Below are 16,699 nucleotides of genomic sequence, written 5' to 3'. Positions count from 1 at the left end.
ATAAAACCCCAAAGTGTTACAGCCAGTTAGAAAGATGGGCCAAATAAAATAACATCAAGTGGAATATGGATAAATAAGAAATCCATCACTTGGGATTTTAAAATGTAAACTTGCTATAGACTGAATTTTGTCCCCTGCCAAAAAATATTATATGTTGAAGCCCTAGCCACCATCCCCTCCAATATAATCATATTTGGTGATAAGGCTTTTAGGGAGGTAATTAAGATTAAATGAGGTCATGAGGATTAGATCTTAATAGGATAGAATTGATGACTTTGTCTAAAGAGGAAAAGTGCCCCTCTCTCTACTTCTATCTCTCTGTTTCTCTTCCCATTTGTATGCACAAGTGAAAGTGAAGTCGTTCAGTCGTGTCCGACTCTTTGTGACCCCATGGACTGTAGCCTACCAGGTTCCTCCGTCCATGGGGTTTTCCAGGCAAGAATACTGGAGTGGGTTGCCATTTCCTTCTTCAGGAGATCTTCCCAACCCAGGGATTGAACCTGGGTCTCCTGCGTTGTAGGCAGACACCTTACCATCTGAGCCACCAGGGAAGTCATAAGAAATGCACAAAGGAAAGATCATATGATGTTAGAGCAAGAAGGTGGCATCTATAAAGCAGGAAGAGAGTTTTCATCAGGAATCAAGTAGCCAACACCATAATCTTAGACATTTATACTCTAGAACTGTGAGAATTAAATTTCTGTTATTTAAAGCCACCTAGACTATGGTACCTTGCTATGCATGGAAGCCTGATCTAAGACAATATTAATGCAGGATGGAGAAGACGAATATCAAATGTGACAAAGACACAATATGAATTGCAAAGGTGTTAAAGCTGTTCCAAAAGACAATGTAGCCAAAGATTGTCCTAACACAGTTCAGTTCAGTTCAGTCGCTCAGTCGTGTCCGACTCTTTGTGACCCCATGAATCGCAGCACGCCAGGCCTCCCTGTCCATCACCAACTCCCAGAAGTTCACGGTTCACGTATTAACTTTCTGCCATAAGGGTGGTGTCATCTGCATATCTGAGGTTATTGATATTTCTCCCGGCAATCTTGATTCCCGCTTGTGTTTCTTCCAGCCCAGCCTTTCTCATGATGTACTCTGCGTGTAAGTTAAATAAGCAAGGTGACAATATACAGCCTTGACGTACTCCTTTTCCTATTTGGAACCAGTCTGTTGTTCCATGTCCAGTTCTAATGTTGCTTCCTGACCTGCATACAGGTTTCTCAAGAGACAGGTCAGATAATCTGGTATTCCCATCTCTTTCAGAATTTTCCACAGTTTATTGTGATCCACACAGTCAAAGGCTTTGGCATAGTCAATAAAGCAGAAATAGATGTTTTTCTGGAACTCTCTTGCTTTTTTGATGATCCAGCAGATATTGGCAATTTGATCTCTGGTTCCTCTGCCTTTTCTAAAACCAGCTTGAACATCTGGAAGTTCACGGTTCACATATTGCTGAAGCCTGGCTTGGAGAATTTTGAGCATTACTTTACTAGTGTGTGAGATGAGTGCAATTGTGAGGTAGTTTGAGCATTCTTTGGCATTGCCTTTCTTTGGGATTAGAACGAAAACTGACCTTTTCCAGTCCTGTGGCCACTGCTGAGTTTTCCAGATTTGCTGGCATATTGAGTGCAGCACTTTCACAGCATCATCTTTTAGGATTTGAAATAGCTCAACTGGAATTCCATCACCTCCACTAGCTTTGTTCATAGTGATGCTTTCTAAGGCCCACTTGACTTCACATTCCAGATGTCTGGCTCTAGGAGAGTGATCACACCATCGTGATTATCTGGGTCATGAAGATCTTTTTTGTATAGTTCTTCTGTGTATTCTTGCCACCTCTTCTTAATATCTTCTGCTTCTGTTAGGTCCATACCATTTCTGTCCTTTATCGAGCCCATCTTTGCATGAAATGTTCCCTTGGTATCTCTAATTTTCTTGAAGAGACCTCTAGTCTTTCCCATTCTGTTGTTTTCCTCTATTTCTTTGCACTGATTGCTGAGGAAGGCTTTCTTATCTCTCCTTGCTATTCTTTGGAACTCTGCATTCAGATGGCAATATCTTTCCTTTTCTCCTTCGCTTTTCACTTCTCTTCTTTTCCCAGCTATTTGTAAGGCCTCCTCAGACAGCCATTTTGCTTTTTTGTCCATAGTTCATCAGGCCCTCTGTCTATCAGATCTAGTCCCTTAAATCTATTTGTCACTTACACTGTATAATCATAAGGGATTTGATTTAGGTCATACCTGAATGGTCTAGTGGTTTTCCCTACTTTCTTCAATTTCAGTCTGAATTTGACAATAAGGAGTTCATGATCTGAGCCACGTTCAGCTCCCAGTCTTGTTTTTGCTGCCTGTATAGAGCTTCTCCATCTTTGGCTGCAAAGAACATAATCAATCTGATTTCGGTGTTGACCATCTGGTGATGTCCATGTGTAGAGTCTTCTCTTGTGTTGTTGGAAGAGGGTGTTTGCTATGACCAGTGCGTTCTCTTGGCAGAACTCTATTAGCCTTTGCCCTGCTTCATTCTGTACTCCAAGGCCAAATTTGCCTGTTACGCCAGGTGTTTCCTGACTTCCTATGTTTGCATTCCAGTCCCCTATAATGAAAAGGACATCTTTTTTCGGTGTTAGTTCTAAAAGGTCTTATAGGTCTTCATAGAACCGTTCAAGTTCAGCTTCTTCAGCATTACTGACCGGGGCATAGACTTGGATTACCGTGATATTGAATGGTTTGCCTTGGAAACGAACAGAGATCATTCTGTCGTCTTTGAGATTGCATCCAAGTACTCCATTTCGGACTCTTTTGTTGACCATGATGGCTACTCCATTTCTTCTAAGGGATTCCTGCCCACAGTAGTAGATATAATGGTCATCTGAGTTAAATTCACCCAATCCAGTCCATCTTAGTTCACTGATTCCTAGAATGTAGACGTTCACTCTTGCCAAATGCTGTTTGACCACTTCCAATTTGCCTTGATTCATGGACCTAACATTCCAGGTTCCTATGCTATATTGCTCTTTACAGCATCGGACTTTGCTTCTATCACCAGTCACATCCACAGCTGGGTATTGTTTTTGCTTTGGCTCCATCCCATCATTCTTTCTGGAGTTATTTCTCCACTGATCTCCAGTAGCATATTGGGCACCTAGCGACCTGGGGAGTTCATCTTTCAATGTCCTATCTGTTTGCCTTTTCATACTGTTCATGGGTTTCTCAAGGCAAGAATACTGAAGTGGTTTGCCATGCCCTTCTCCAGTGGACCACATTCTGTCAGACCTCTCCACCATGACCCATCTGGACCACAGCCTTGTCCTAATACAGGTGTAACCCAAATGTGAGTTGGGTACTTGTCTTTGTTAGATTTAAATGAAGTGCATTGAATTGTTGAGGTCTCAGTTTCAACTTTTCCTTGAGAAAGTCAACCATTTCCAGCCGATTAGTGACACATCTCAAAGTTCACAAGCTGGGCCAGCTTCATGAGAGTGTAACCACTGCAGTCATCCATGGTTCCGCATTCAGATGGGCCTGAGTTTAGTCCCCTTTGTAACTATCTTGAAATTTTTAATCATGAAATATTTTATGCAAAATACAAAACTCACAAATGGATTCAAAAAATATTTCCCTTCTTTCTAAAGCATAGTATTTCATGATTTTTAATCATTCATGGGTTCTGCAAAAATCAGAAAAGAATCAATTTGAGCAGTTGGGGAAAGGAGCATTACCACTTACTAACATGATCTGGGCCAAGATTTTGACCATCTATAAACCCCAACATCCTCATTGCTTATGAAAGCTGAAAGAATATAACAAAATATTTTATGTAAAACACAAAACTAGCAAATGCATTCAAATAACATTATTTACCTTCTCCCTAAAGCATAGTATTTCATTGACTGTTACCACCAACTCCTGAGATCAACTGTGTGATAAATCAAATAATAAATATAAAATGTGTTTCTAGAATTATATTTCTCTATGATAATTCTAGACATTGGGCTGTGGAACAACGTGTTAGAAATTGTCTTTGTTGCATGTTAACCAAACACTTCATTAAAAAACTCATTTAACAAGTAGCATGTGGGTTTACTTTAGTCATGGCTCAAATATTTCATGGCAAGATGTTTCCTACCCAAGAAAAACACAAGTGAAAAAGCCTTGGGGAACAGTAAAAATAAAAACAAAAATAGAAAAATCCTGTTCAGCTTCCAGTGAAAGGAAATGGGTTGTATATAGGAAATAACCCAAACGTTAGCATGGAAGACACTTAATGTACTTATATCAAATTACAATCCACTAAATTAATGCAATTAAAATCAAAATATAGTTATTAAATGTTACAAGTTGTAAAAATATTTGTGTATAGGTTTACCATTTAGTCATAGCTAATCAAATAACTACAAAGATTGTTAAATGTAGAAAAGTTAGAAAAAAGCAAGAGGCATCATTAAAATTTTAGAAGCAATAACTATGAGGGAAAGTTTCACATAAAATGTATGCAGTCTGGTTAAAAGGAAAAGACAGCCAAGCATTTATTAATAACCGCTTACAAATATGCAAATATATATATAAAATAATTCTTGCCTTTCCTTTACTTTCTTCAAAATGTTAATAAAGGGGCTTAATCAATGACAAAACCTTAAGTGTAATAGTTTGTAAGTGCCTGGGACATGCTGTGAAATTAAGCTTCCAGTGAGTCTTTTTAGAAATGAGAAACCAATTTGCTTCTTAGTGTTTGTTTTTCTAGCTACAGGTCATGAGCTTGACTAATGATGACTACCAATACATTATATTCTCAAAACTAAAATCCTCTGCGAAAAATGAACTACTCTTTGAAAAAAATTACATATAATCTGATCACTTATGTAACAAAATAGACAAAATGACATTTTCTTGGCAGTCCCTAGTAGAATTGTTTGATGGAGGAACACATATGTGTTAAAACAATCAGTAATAACCTTGGCAGTGGAGGGGTTGGGGGATGGTGAGTGGCATTGCCATGCAGGCAGTGACAAAGGAAGATAGGAATTTGTTTGTTGCTTCTGAGAAAGGTTAAAGATGGGTGGATGGGGCAATGACAGCCTTGGCACCAACAGATCAAACTGTGCAAGCCCACCCTTAATACATCACATCATCAGTACATCTAAAATTTGATAGAGGAATTTTATTCAGCCTTAAAAAAGAGGAAAATCCTATCATTTGCAATGACATAGATAAGCCTGAAGACTGTTACAGTAAGTTAAACAAGCCAGATGGAAAAAGGCAAATACCCCATGGTATCAATTATCTGAGGAATGTAAAAAAATAGTGTGAACTCATTGAAATGGAAGAGTGACTGGCAGGAGTTAGGAGTGGTGGGGGAAGTAGGGAGAGGCTAATAAAAAATACAAACTTTAAGCTATAAGATGAAAAACTCTGAGGATCTAACATAAAATATGACTATAGTTAATAACTGTTTCTGTATAACTGAAATTTGCTAAGAGGGTAGAACGTAAACGTTCTCACATACCACAAAATCCGATAAATATATGAGATTATGGATGTATTAACTAACTTAATGGAATTAATCCTTTTATAATATATATGTATATCAAATCATAGCACTGTACATTTCAAATATTTTACAATTTCATTGGTCTATTATACTAAAATAAAAAAGTGGGGGAAATGCTTTTTTGGATTGGAGTAACTGGATGTCCTAAGAAAACAGTTGAAAGAAGCTAAGATTGGTATCTAAGGTGCTATGAAGACTGACATACCCAGTGATATACCAAGTGTAGATCTGTGGATGGTTAGAGAAGCACAGTCAATGATGGGAAAGAGGATTGTCTGTAGATTTAAAGATACTACTAAAGTCAACTAAATGTTTTGTCTGTTTCAGCTAGCAATTCTAAACAATGTAAGAGATACAATACTCTTTCTTAGGGGAAAAAAAGTTTTTTTATTGCTCTAAGTTCTAAATCTAAACAATTGTCTTTTTTACTGTTGAATGAGGAAGGTAAAAGTTGACATATTTGTATTACTTATCTTTTTAATAAGTATTGTGTTTTGAAAAGTGAAAGTGAAATCTCTCAGTCGCGTCTGACTGTTTGCGACCCCGTGTTTTACATAGAAGTTAATTTGAAGAAATTAAAATATAACCATCAGCTCCCAAATATGCATACTTGGAATAATAGTGTCCAACTCTTTGACCCCATGAATCACAGCACACCAGGCCTCTCTGTCCATCACCAACTCCCAGAGTTTACTCAAACTCACGTCCATCGTGTCGGTGATGCCATCCAACCATCTCATCCTCTGTCATCCCCTTCTCCTCCTGCCCTCAATCTTTCCCAGCATCAAGGGCTTTTCAAATGAGTCAGCTCTTCACATCAGGTGGCCAAAGTATTGGAATTTCAGCTTCAACATCAGTCCTTCCAATGAACACCCAGGACTAATCTCCTTTAGGATGGACTGGTTGGATCTCCTTGCAGTCCAAGGGAATCTCAAGAGTCTTCTCTAACACCACAATTCAAAAGCATCAATTCTTCGGCACTCAGCTTTCTTTATAGTCCAATTCTCACATCCATACATGACTATTGGAAAAACCATAGCCTTGACTAGACGGACCTTTGTTGACAAAGTAATGTCTCTGCTTTTTAATATGCAGTCTAGGCTGGTTATAACTTTCCTGCCAAGGAATAAGCGCCTTTTAATTTTATGGGTGCATCCTCATCCAGTGATTTTGGAGCCCGCCCCCCAAAAATATTTTGTACCATATTATATTAAATTCAGGCATACAGCATAGTGATTGAACATACAAAGTTATTCCAGTATTACTGGCCATAATGCTAATGCTGTATATTACATCCCCATGACATTTATTTTATGACTGGACATTTGTACTGCTTAATTCTACTCACCTATTTTGCCCATATCCCCACCCTCATCCCTCTGGCAACCACCTATATTTTCTCTGTGTCTATGAATCTATTTTCATTTTTTTAAATTTATCTATTTGTTTTCTGTATTTGAATCCATATATAAGTGATAAAATATGGTATTTGTCTTTCTTCGTGTGACTTATTTCACTTAGCATAATGCCCCCTACCACCTTCCATGTTGTTGTAAATTCCATTTCTATGGCTGAGTAATATTCCACTATATATAGCACATCTTCTTTATCCATTCATTTATCAATAGACACATGTTGCTTTCATAACATGGCTATTGTAAATAATGCTGCAACGTTTTGCTAAGATTTATTCCCAGGTTTTTTAAATATATTTATGCAATTGTAAAGGGAATTGTTTTCTCAATTTCTTTCTCAGATGGTTCATCATTTATGTATAAAAATGTATCATTTATGTATAAAAATGCAAGACCCTTTTGTTATTAAAATCTTATTAGCATACAGAAAGGAAGAAATTGACAGAAATACAACAGTAGGAAATTTTACCATCTCACTTACATCAGTAGACAGATAATCTTGACAGAAAATCAAAAAGGATACATTGGCCTTAACGATAAATTAGACAAGATGAACTTAATAGTTATATGTATAGAACATTCCTTCCAAAAATAGCAGAATACATATTCTTTTCAAGTGTACACAAAATATTTTCCATGAGAGGTCACAAAACAATCTCAGTAAATTTATGAAGATTGGAGAACTTAGCCATAGCATTCAGGCTAGCAAAAGAAATAAAAAGAATCTATGGTCCCCAAAATGGCTGCCACTATTGCCTCAGTCCCTAGCGGCTGTCTCATTGCCTCTTGCCTCTGTGGGAGGCTCTTAAGCAAAGTTGCTCTGACCACTTTCTTCTGCTGTAGGACTCAAAGTGTGTGAAATTTTTGCATGCTTCCTTGGCAGCCCACTCCAGTATTCTTGCCTGGAGAATCCCACGGACAAAGAATCCTGGCAGGTTATGGTTCATAGGATCACAAAAGTCAGACACAACTTAGCACACATGCATGTAAGAGTGGGGGTCTCCCAAACAACAGTGGGTTTCCACCTTGTATACTGATAACTAAAAATGTAAAACAAATTTACATTCAAGAGCAAAAAAAAAAAAAAAAATAGAAGTGAAGGCCATTTCTCCAGTTCTCAAAGTTGAAACTAGCCATGTGAGTGGCTTTGGCATGTTAGATGCTAGCAAACATGATGAAAGTAAAGGTTTGAAAAGTACTTGTGCATTGGGGCTTCTTGTCTCTTGCTGTTGGGAACTCTGCAGTCAACTCTGTGGGGAGGAGCTGGGCTAGCCCACTGGAAGATGAGGGATGCCTGGTCATTGAGCCAACTGCTAGACCTGTGACTGTAGGGAACTTTTAGATCTTCCAGTCCCAACTGAGCCAGCTGAGGCTAAAATTACCCAGTCAATTCATAGAACCATGAGAAATAATTTTTAGAGCAGTGAGAAATATTAAATTTTTGTTGATTAAAGGCAAAAAAGCAGAGTTTCTGTTTCCTATAGCTGTCATGTAGGCCTCTTGTTTTCATAGCCTGATTTTTTTGGGGGGTTCATTTCCTGGTGCAGAACTCTTGGGTTGAGGAGGCTGATGTGGAGTTTGGATCCCTTATTCCTTAAGGAAGATCTTTGCAATTGTGATATCCTTTCCATTTATGAGTCACTGACCACGGAATGTGGGTCCTGACTAGATGCATCTCTACTCCTTCTACCTATCTTGTTGTGTCTCTTTCTTTTTCTCTTTAGTTGGGAATCTTCTATGCTAGTATTCATGTCATTCTCATAGCTTGTTTTTCTGTAAGTAGTTGTAATTTTGGTGTATCTGTAGAAGAAGGTAAGCTCAGGGTCTTCCTATTCTGCCATCTTGTTCCACTTAAATTGACTTTTTTTTTTTTTTATAAATTTATTTATTTTAGTTGGGGGCTAATTACTTTACAATATTGTAATAGTTTTTGCCATACATTGACATGAATCAGCCATGGGTTTACATGTGTTCCCCTTCCTGGACCCCCCACCCACCTCCCTCCCCATCCCATCCCTCTGGGTCATCCCATTGCCCCGGCCCTGAGCCCTTGTCTCATGCATTGAACATGGAATGGTGTTCTGTTTCACATATGATAATATACATGTTTCAATGCTATTCTCCCAGAACGTCCCACCCTCACCTTCTCCCTCAGAGTCCATAAAATTGTTCTATGCATCTGTGTCTCTTATTCTGTCTCACATATAGGGTTATCGTTACCATCTTTCAAATTCCATATATATGTGCATTAGTATACTGTATTGTTGTTTTTCTTTCTGGCTTACTTCACTCTGTATAATGGGCTCCAGTTTCATCCATCTCATAAATATATAATACCAGATCTCAAACTTCTCCAAATTATATATAGAAATTATGATTTTTGGTGAATATATCATTTGAAAGCCACTAAAATTGATCTAAACAGACATGACAGTCTTGCAACTTCCTGAATGTATTGTAAAATGAGGAGTTTTATGGATGTATCCCTAATATTCTTATGCTTACAACTTTTCCTAACAAAGGACAGTAGTTTAAAGAAATAAGGAAATTTGAATAAAGTATGTGCTTTAGTTAAAAATAATGCTTAAATATTAGTTTGCTAACCGTAACAAATGTACAAAGTAATTTGTTAATAGGAGAAAATGGGTGTTGGTGCATGGGAACTCTTTAAACTATCTTTGAACTATATGATGATTTATATAATTATTACTGCATGTGAAAGAAAAATTTGAAAGTAAAATTAATAAAAATTGTTCTTCCATCAAGTATGAACAAATTTGACTGTGCTTTCTATTGAAAGTGAATACACAAAGAAAAATCATTTCCATGAAGTCACTTTAATTTTTTGGAAGTTAGAAATTGAAAACAAGCACAGTAATGTTATTTATTACTGTAACAGACCAATATGTAGTTATAAATATTTATGTATTTGTTTCAAAACATGAATAAATGTAATTTTAAAATATCAGCCCATATTTTTTTATTTCAGTATGGTTGTATTTATTCTACTTTTCATGTTTTTATGGTCATAATTATATATAAGTAAAATATATTTATAAAGAGCAGTAACAATTTTCATTATCATTCCTGACCACTAACGTTATTTGCTTAATTTCATGGTTAGCATTAAAAATAGTTCATCGTGTACAAGGAGGCAGGTAAGGTGGTCTGATGTTCCCATCTCTTTAAGAATGTTCCACAGTTTGTTGTGATCCACACAGTCAAAGGTAATATATTAAAAAAAAGAGGTGGCAAAAATACACAGAAGAACTATACAAAAAAGATCTTCACGACCCAGATAATCACAATGGTGTGATCACTCACCTAGAGCCAGACATCTGGAATGCAAAGAAAAGTGGGCCTGAGGAAGCATCACTATGAACAAAGCTAGCGGAGGTGATGGAATTCCAGTTGAGCTATTTCAAATCCTAAAAGATGATGCTGTGAAAGTGCTGCACTCAATAAGCCAGTAAATCTGGAAAACTCAGCAGTGGCCACAGGACTGAAAAAAGGTCAGTTTTCATTCCAATCCCAAAGAAAGGCAATGCCAAAGAATATTCAAACTATTGCACAATTGCACTCATCTCACAGGCTTGCAAAGTAATGTTCAAAATTCTCCAAGCAAGGCTTCAACAGTATGTGAACCATGAACTTCCAGATGTTCAAGCTGGATTTTGAAAAGGCAGAGAAACCAGAAATTAAATTGCCAATATCCACTGCATCATCGAAAAAGCAAGAGAGTTCCAGAAAAACATCTGCTTCCGCTTTATTGACTATGCCAAAGCCTTTGACTGTGTAGATCACAACAAACTGTAAAATTCTTCAAGATATGAAAATACCAGACCACCTGACCTGTCTCCTGAGAAATCTGTGTGCAGGTCAAGAAGCAATAGTTAGAACTGGACATGGAACAACAGACTGGTTCCAAATAGGAAAAGGAGTACGTCAAGGCTGTATATTGTCACCCTGTTTATTTAACTTATATGCAGAGTACATCATGAGAAACGCTGGGCTGGATGAAGCACAAGCTGAAATCAAGATTGCCGGGAGAAATATCAATAGCCTCAGATATGCAGATGACACCACCCTTATGGAAGAAAGTGAAGAAGAACTAAAGAGCCTCTTGATGAAAGTGAAAGAGGAGAGTGAAAAAGTTGGCTTAAAGCTCAACGTTCAGAAAACTAAGATCATGGCATCTAGTCCCATCACTTCATGGCAAATACATGGGGAAACAATGGAAAGAGTGAGAGACTTTATTTTTTGGGCTCCAAAAACACTGCAGATGGTGACTGCAGCCATGAAATTAAAAGACATGTGCTCCTTGGAAGAAAAGCTATGACCAACCTAGACAGTATATTAAAATGCAGAGACATTACTTTGCCAACAAAGGTCCATCTAGTAAAAGCTATGGTTTTTGCAGTAATCATGTATGGATGTGAGAGTTGGACTATAAAGAAAGCTGAGCACTGAAGTATTGATGCTTTTGAACTGTGGTGTTGGAGAAGACTCTTGAGAGTCCCTTGGACTGCAAGAAGATCCAACCAGTCAATCCTAAAGGAAATCAGTCCTGAATTAGAAGGACTGACGTTGAAGCTGAAACTCCAGTACTTTGGCCACCTGATGCAAAGAACTGACTCATTAGAAAAGACCCTGATGCTGGGAAAGATTGAAGGCAGAAGGAGAAGGGGATGACAGAGGATGAGATGGTTGGAGGGCATCACCAACTAGATGGACATGAGTTTGAGCAAGCTCTGGGAGTTGGTGATGGACAGGGATGCCTGGCGTGTTGCAGTCCATGGGGTCACAAAGAGTCAGACACAACTGTGTGACTGAACTGAACTGAACTTACCATATATTGTATCCCTGGTGGCTTAGACAGTGAAGAATCTGCCTGCAATGCGGGAGACTTGGGTTCGATCCCTGACTCAGGAACATCCCCTGGAAAATGGAATGGTTATCCACTCCAGCATTCTTGCATGGAGAATTCCATGGACAGGGGAGACTGGCAGGCTAAAGTCTATGGGGTCACAAAGAGTCAGACTCAACTGAGTGACTAACACTTACTCACTTATTGTATCCAGGCTAGGTGTATTCTTACCATTAGTTCATCACGTTACTGCTATTGTAGTCTATCTCTGGGGTCAGGTCATCTTTTGGCAGTGCTGGGTATTTTTACTCTATCTCATCCCCAAATCTTTAACAGCATGCATGACTTCCAAGTCCCAGGACATTGCTGTCTCATGCTGAGCATTACTTTGTTTCACTCTTAAAATCCAATGTCATCTTCTCACCCCTCAGTGATTTACAATATTTGAGAAGTAAGAAAAGGAGGAGATTTATTCCCCAAAAGCTTAAAAGAAGAATTTTCAACTATTCAGCATTTGAAACTCCTCTTTTTTCATAAACAGGATTTTGTCTCATTCATAGCTTTTAGTCCATTGATCTCATATTCTTATTCACCAAGTTTAGCTATAAAGGTAGCCCATAAATTGGACACACATATAGTCTTGATACAGGCTTCCCTGGTGGCTCGGGCAATAAAGAATCTGCCTGCCTTGCAATGCAGGAGGCCCTGGCTCTATCCCTGGGTTGAGAAGGTCCCCTAGAGAAGGAAAATGACAACCACTCCAGTATTCTTGACTGGGAAATTCCATGGACAGAGGAGTCTGGCAGACTACAGTCCATGGGGTCACAGGAGATGAACACAACTTGGAGACTAAACCACCACCATAGTCCTCAGATTTTCAAGGATAGTAATACTATTTTCTATTTTGTCTTTTAAGAATACTCATAATTTTCTGATGTTGTGTCCTCACTTTTTGTGCAAAATGTACCATTGTCTTATCTACATATCTATCTACACAACATCTTTTCAAATTCAAGAAGGAAATTTTAAGGTTCCTTCATAGCCTCATATACGTAATATTTTAGTTCTTCCTTACGAAGCTGGTTTTCTAAAGTTTCTATTATTCTCATAGCTTTCCTTGTGAGTGCACATTTGTTTAAACAATAAAACAACCAGCTAAGAAGTTCAACTCAGAGGGAAAAAAACATCATCACCAAATTCCATCAAAGCATTCAGTGGCATTCTTAGACCCATCAAATGGGCCCCATGTTTACTTCAGCATTTGGAGCAGCAAACTGACCCTAGGCTCTGCCAAATGTGGACACAATATGTTCTCTTCCAAAGCCTATACATTTTGGTCCCACTTAGTTTATTCTTGCCTTTAATGAGTTGTGTTCCAGAAGTCTATTAATTGAGTTTCTTTGGATTTGTAATGCCTTTTCCGAGAGAAATGTGATGGGTGTGTTCCCAGGCCTGCCCGCAAACTATTTAGCCATAAAGTGTTAGAGCTAAGGGGACTTAAAAGATCATCTAATCCAACCATTTTAAATCAAAAATAATATTGCTGAAATTTTAATAATAGTTGTCCCCAGAGAGTCTTTGGAGGCTTTCTTGAGTTCATCAAGGCTCCTCTGTGTCCTGACGGAGTCAGTCTGTTTGGGATTGTTAGAAGACAATGTCCAAGGACAGAACCAGGAACTGGGCTTATCCTGGGAAAATCTTCCCAGCACAAGGAGCATCTCTAGCTTTCTAGATCCAGTGGGGGAGGGGCACTAACAATAAAGCATCACTGAAATCACCCCCTGGGTAGAGGTGTCTCTCCAGGAAGAAGGAATCTCAGTCTAGAACTTATCCACATAAACTAGTTTTTATCTATTTTACCAATAGTTTTCTTTGACTGACTTGGCTTTACACTGTGGTTCTCTTGAGCAAGTGATGAGGAGAAATGTCACCTTAACTGCCACCAACACCCCATGCTCAGCTCAGTGAACTTGGGGTGGCAGGAATGTTACCTCAGGAGTTTGGACAACCTTATGTTTATTTCCCAAATACCAGGACTCAGGGTTATTTGCCCTCTATAGACTATATGCCAGAAGTCAGGCTTCACTCCTAAACAGTAGAATCCCAGTAAGGCAAAATAATATTTGTAAATAGCTTCTTCCTAGCAAGATAGATTCCAGAATAAGATTTGTTCCAGTTTTTGCTTTCTTTAAAATCTTGTCTCTTTTAGAGAATCATATCAGAAAAATCTCATCTCCTTTACCCCCATTTTTAAAAATTTTATTGAAGTGTGGGTGATTTACAGTGTTGTCTTAATTTCCGCTATTCAGCAAAGTGATTCAATTATACATGTGGTATGTGCAACTGTGTACATGCTTGGTTGTGTCCAACTCTTTGCGACTCCATGGAATGTAGCCTGCTAGACTCCTCTGTCCATGGGATTTCCCAGGCAAGAATACTGGAATGGGTTGCCTTTTCCTTCTCCATGGAATCTTCCTGACCTAGAGGTCAAGCCCACATCTTCTGCATCTCCTGTTAGCAGCCAGGTTCTTTACCACTACACCACTTGGGAAATCTCAGTTATACATATATATATACATATACATTCCTTTTCATATTCTTTTCCATTATGGTTTATCACAGAATATTGAATATAGTTTTCTGTGCTATACAGTAGGACATTGATGTTTATCCATCCTATATATAAAAGTTTGCATCTGCTAATCCCAAACTCCCAATCCTTCCCTCTAGCCCTCAGCCTTGGCAGCCAACCACAGTCTGTTCTCTATGTCTGTCCTTCACCCTTATTTAACATCACTTACTCTCCCCTAGGATTACAAGGTCCAGCATAAAGAATTACTGTCCTAGGACTATTAAGGTTTTTTCTGCAGAGAAAATAAAACCCAAATTTCATGGTATCTTATTTGGAAGTCTATAGAGTATTATGATATTATGATCACGTAACTAGAGACTTTTTACTTCTTACTACTTAAAAAGGTACCCGAGCAGATAATTCAGGCTAATACAAATTCTGGAGATGGATCCAAATCTTTGTTCCACTAACGTAATAGCTTGTAAACTTGAGAGAGTTACCGGATCATGTCAAGCCTCAGTTTTCACCACTAGAGAAATGATGATAATAATAGCACCAAAGCTCACAGGCCAGGCTTAAGAATTAAATGAGAATATATAAAAAAGTTTATTAGGGATAAATAAGTTACAGGATATATTGTACAGTGCAAGGAATATAGCCAATATTTTATAACAACTAAAATAAAGTATAACCTTTGAAAATTGTGAATCTATGTTATACTAAGCAGGTGTACTATTTGGTACACCTGTAACTTGTATAATATTGTACATCAACTATACTTCAATTTTTAAAAAGGCTGCAAAAAAATTAAAATTTAAATTAAAGAATATGTAAATAGGCTAGCACAATGACTGGCACCAGAGTAAATATTCAATGAATATGTAATTTTTACTATTGTTAATATTGTTATTTCTGACATTAGTCTTCTTTTAAATCTGATCTGATTCTTTAGATTGTTTGACTTCCTATTTGATTTGCTGTAACCATGTAAATTTTAGTCATATTTATATAAAACAATCTCTCCAAGCTTACTACAAGCTATTAGATAAATTTTCATCTCCTTAAGTGCTATTTTGACAATGTTCATTTATGTCTCTGATTTGTTCAAATAATTTTGAAAGGGCAGCTTCCTTCTCTTTTGCTTCCTATTCTCCACTCAGTGTGATATTGTTGTGAACACAGGACTATGTCACGATGAACACCAACATCAGCAAACACATAAATGTTTAACGTCAATTCCTGGAACTTTTCACTACCCAACGAGTTCATGGAGGGCAAGGATGATACTTTATTAAATTTTCCCTTTTTTTCTATTCCCTCACCCACAAAATGTAGGTAATCTTTTCACCTAACAGATGATCATTTAATGCCTTGAACACAGCAAATCTTTCAATGTAATTGTCCACTTGTTATTGTGTCTATTGCCCTCTCTCCCATTAATTGTTAAAGATTTTAAAGATGAGTTTGAAGTGAAGATATATTACCTCTGTCACTGCATATTTGTCACTACATTGCAGAGTTGTTTTTTTTTTTTTTGCAAGTCAAATATCACAGAACATAAGGGAACACACACACACTTGGGAGGAATTTAATATTCTGAGACTGTTGGTTGACACTGAGCTGTGAAAATCATCTAAATAGTACATTTTGTGCTGTCTGCTGGAGCATAGTGAATTGAAATGTACAAGACTGAACAATTTCACTAGAGACCCTACTGTCTTAAATAGTTGGCATTATCTATCCTAATGTGGCCCAAAAAATGGTTGTAAAAGATCTGAGGAGGCACATTAAGTGACAATCACACAGTGTACCTTGCTTTTGTTAAGTAAACTAAAAATCTGGTGGAGAGATTTTTAACAAAATTTACAGGAAGTAGGGATCTTAGATGCATTTCAGACGATTTTTCTGCAATTGTTATGACTTTTCCTATTTTTCACTATTAAATACATATTTTTAATAATGAAGCAGTACATGTAATTGGCTTTCTTTTAAAGAATGCTGGAATATTACTCATCATTTCAGAATGAAAACAAGAAACATATTTCTGATATTAAAGTTAATACATTTTTTTAAATTCGTGGGTTTAGTTCCCTTGAGGAAATTTTGTACTGACCAATTAAGAAAGCAACATAACTATAATTTTTTCTATTTATATTTGCTGTGTCAAAACACTGTTATTAGCATTCCTTTCATCAAATCGGATAAGAAGAACATTTTCTAGAATCTAGAGTACTCATTAAAAAGCTATATATGGTATCATTGGTTTATCTACTTGCTTATTCTCTGCCC

The 16,699-nt window shown here is 37.5% G+C and overlaps 1 long non-coding RNA gene and 1 other non-coding gene across 2 annotated transcripts in view; one reads left to right on the top strand and one right to left on the bottom strand.

Annotated features, from left to right (window-relative positions):
* Positions 1-16,699, top strand: part of LOC145518265 (uncharacterized) — a 96,488-nt gene that overhangs the window by 56,795 nt on the left and 22,994 nt on the right. The window lies entirely within an intron of this gene.
* TRNAC-ACA (transfer RNA cysteine (anticodon ACA)) lies at positions 480-551 on the bottom strand. Its single transcript has one exon. It is a non-coding gene; the product is annotated as a tRNA-Cys (tRNA).

The sequence above is a fragment of the Giraffa tippelskirchi genome, chromosome 8 (assembly GCF_054371585.1).
Source record: "Giraffa tippelskirchi isolate mGirTip1 chromosome 8, T2T-mGirTip1v1.2.pri, whole genome shotgun sequence".
NCBI classification, from domain to species: domain Eukaryota; kingdom Metazoa; phylum Chordata; class Mammalia; order Artiodactyla; family Giraffidae; genus Giraffa; species Giraffa tippelskirchi.
This window is presented reverse-complemented; position numbering and strand designations above follow the sequence as displayed.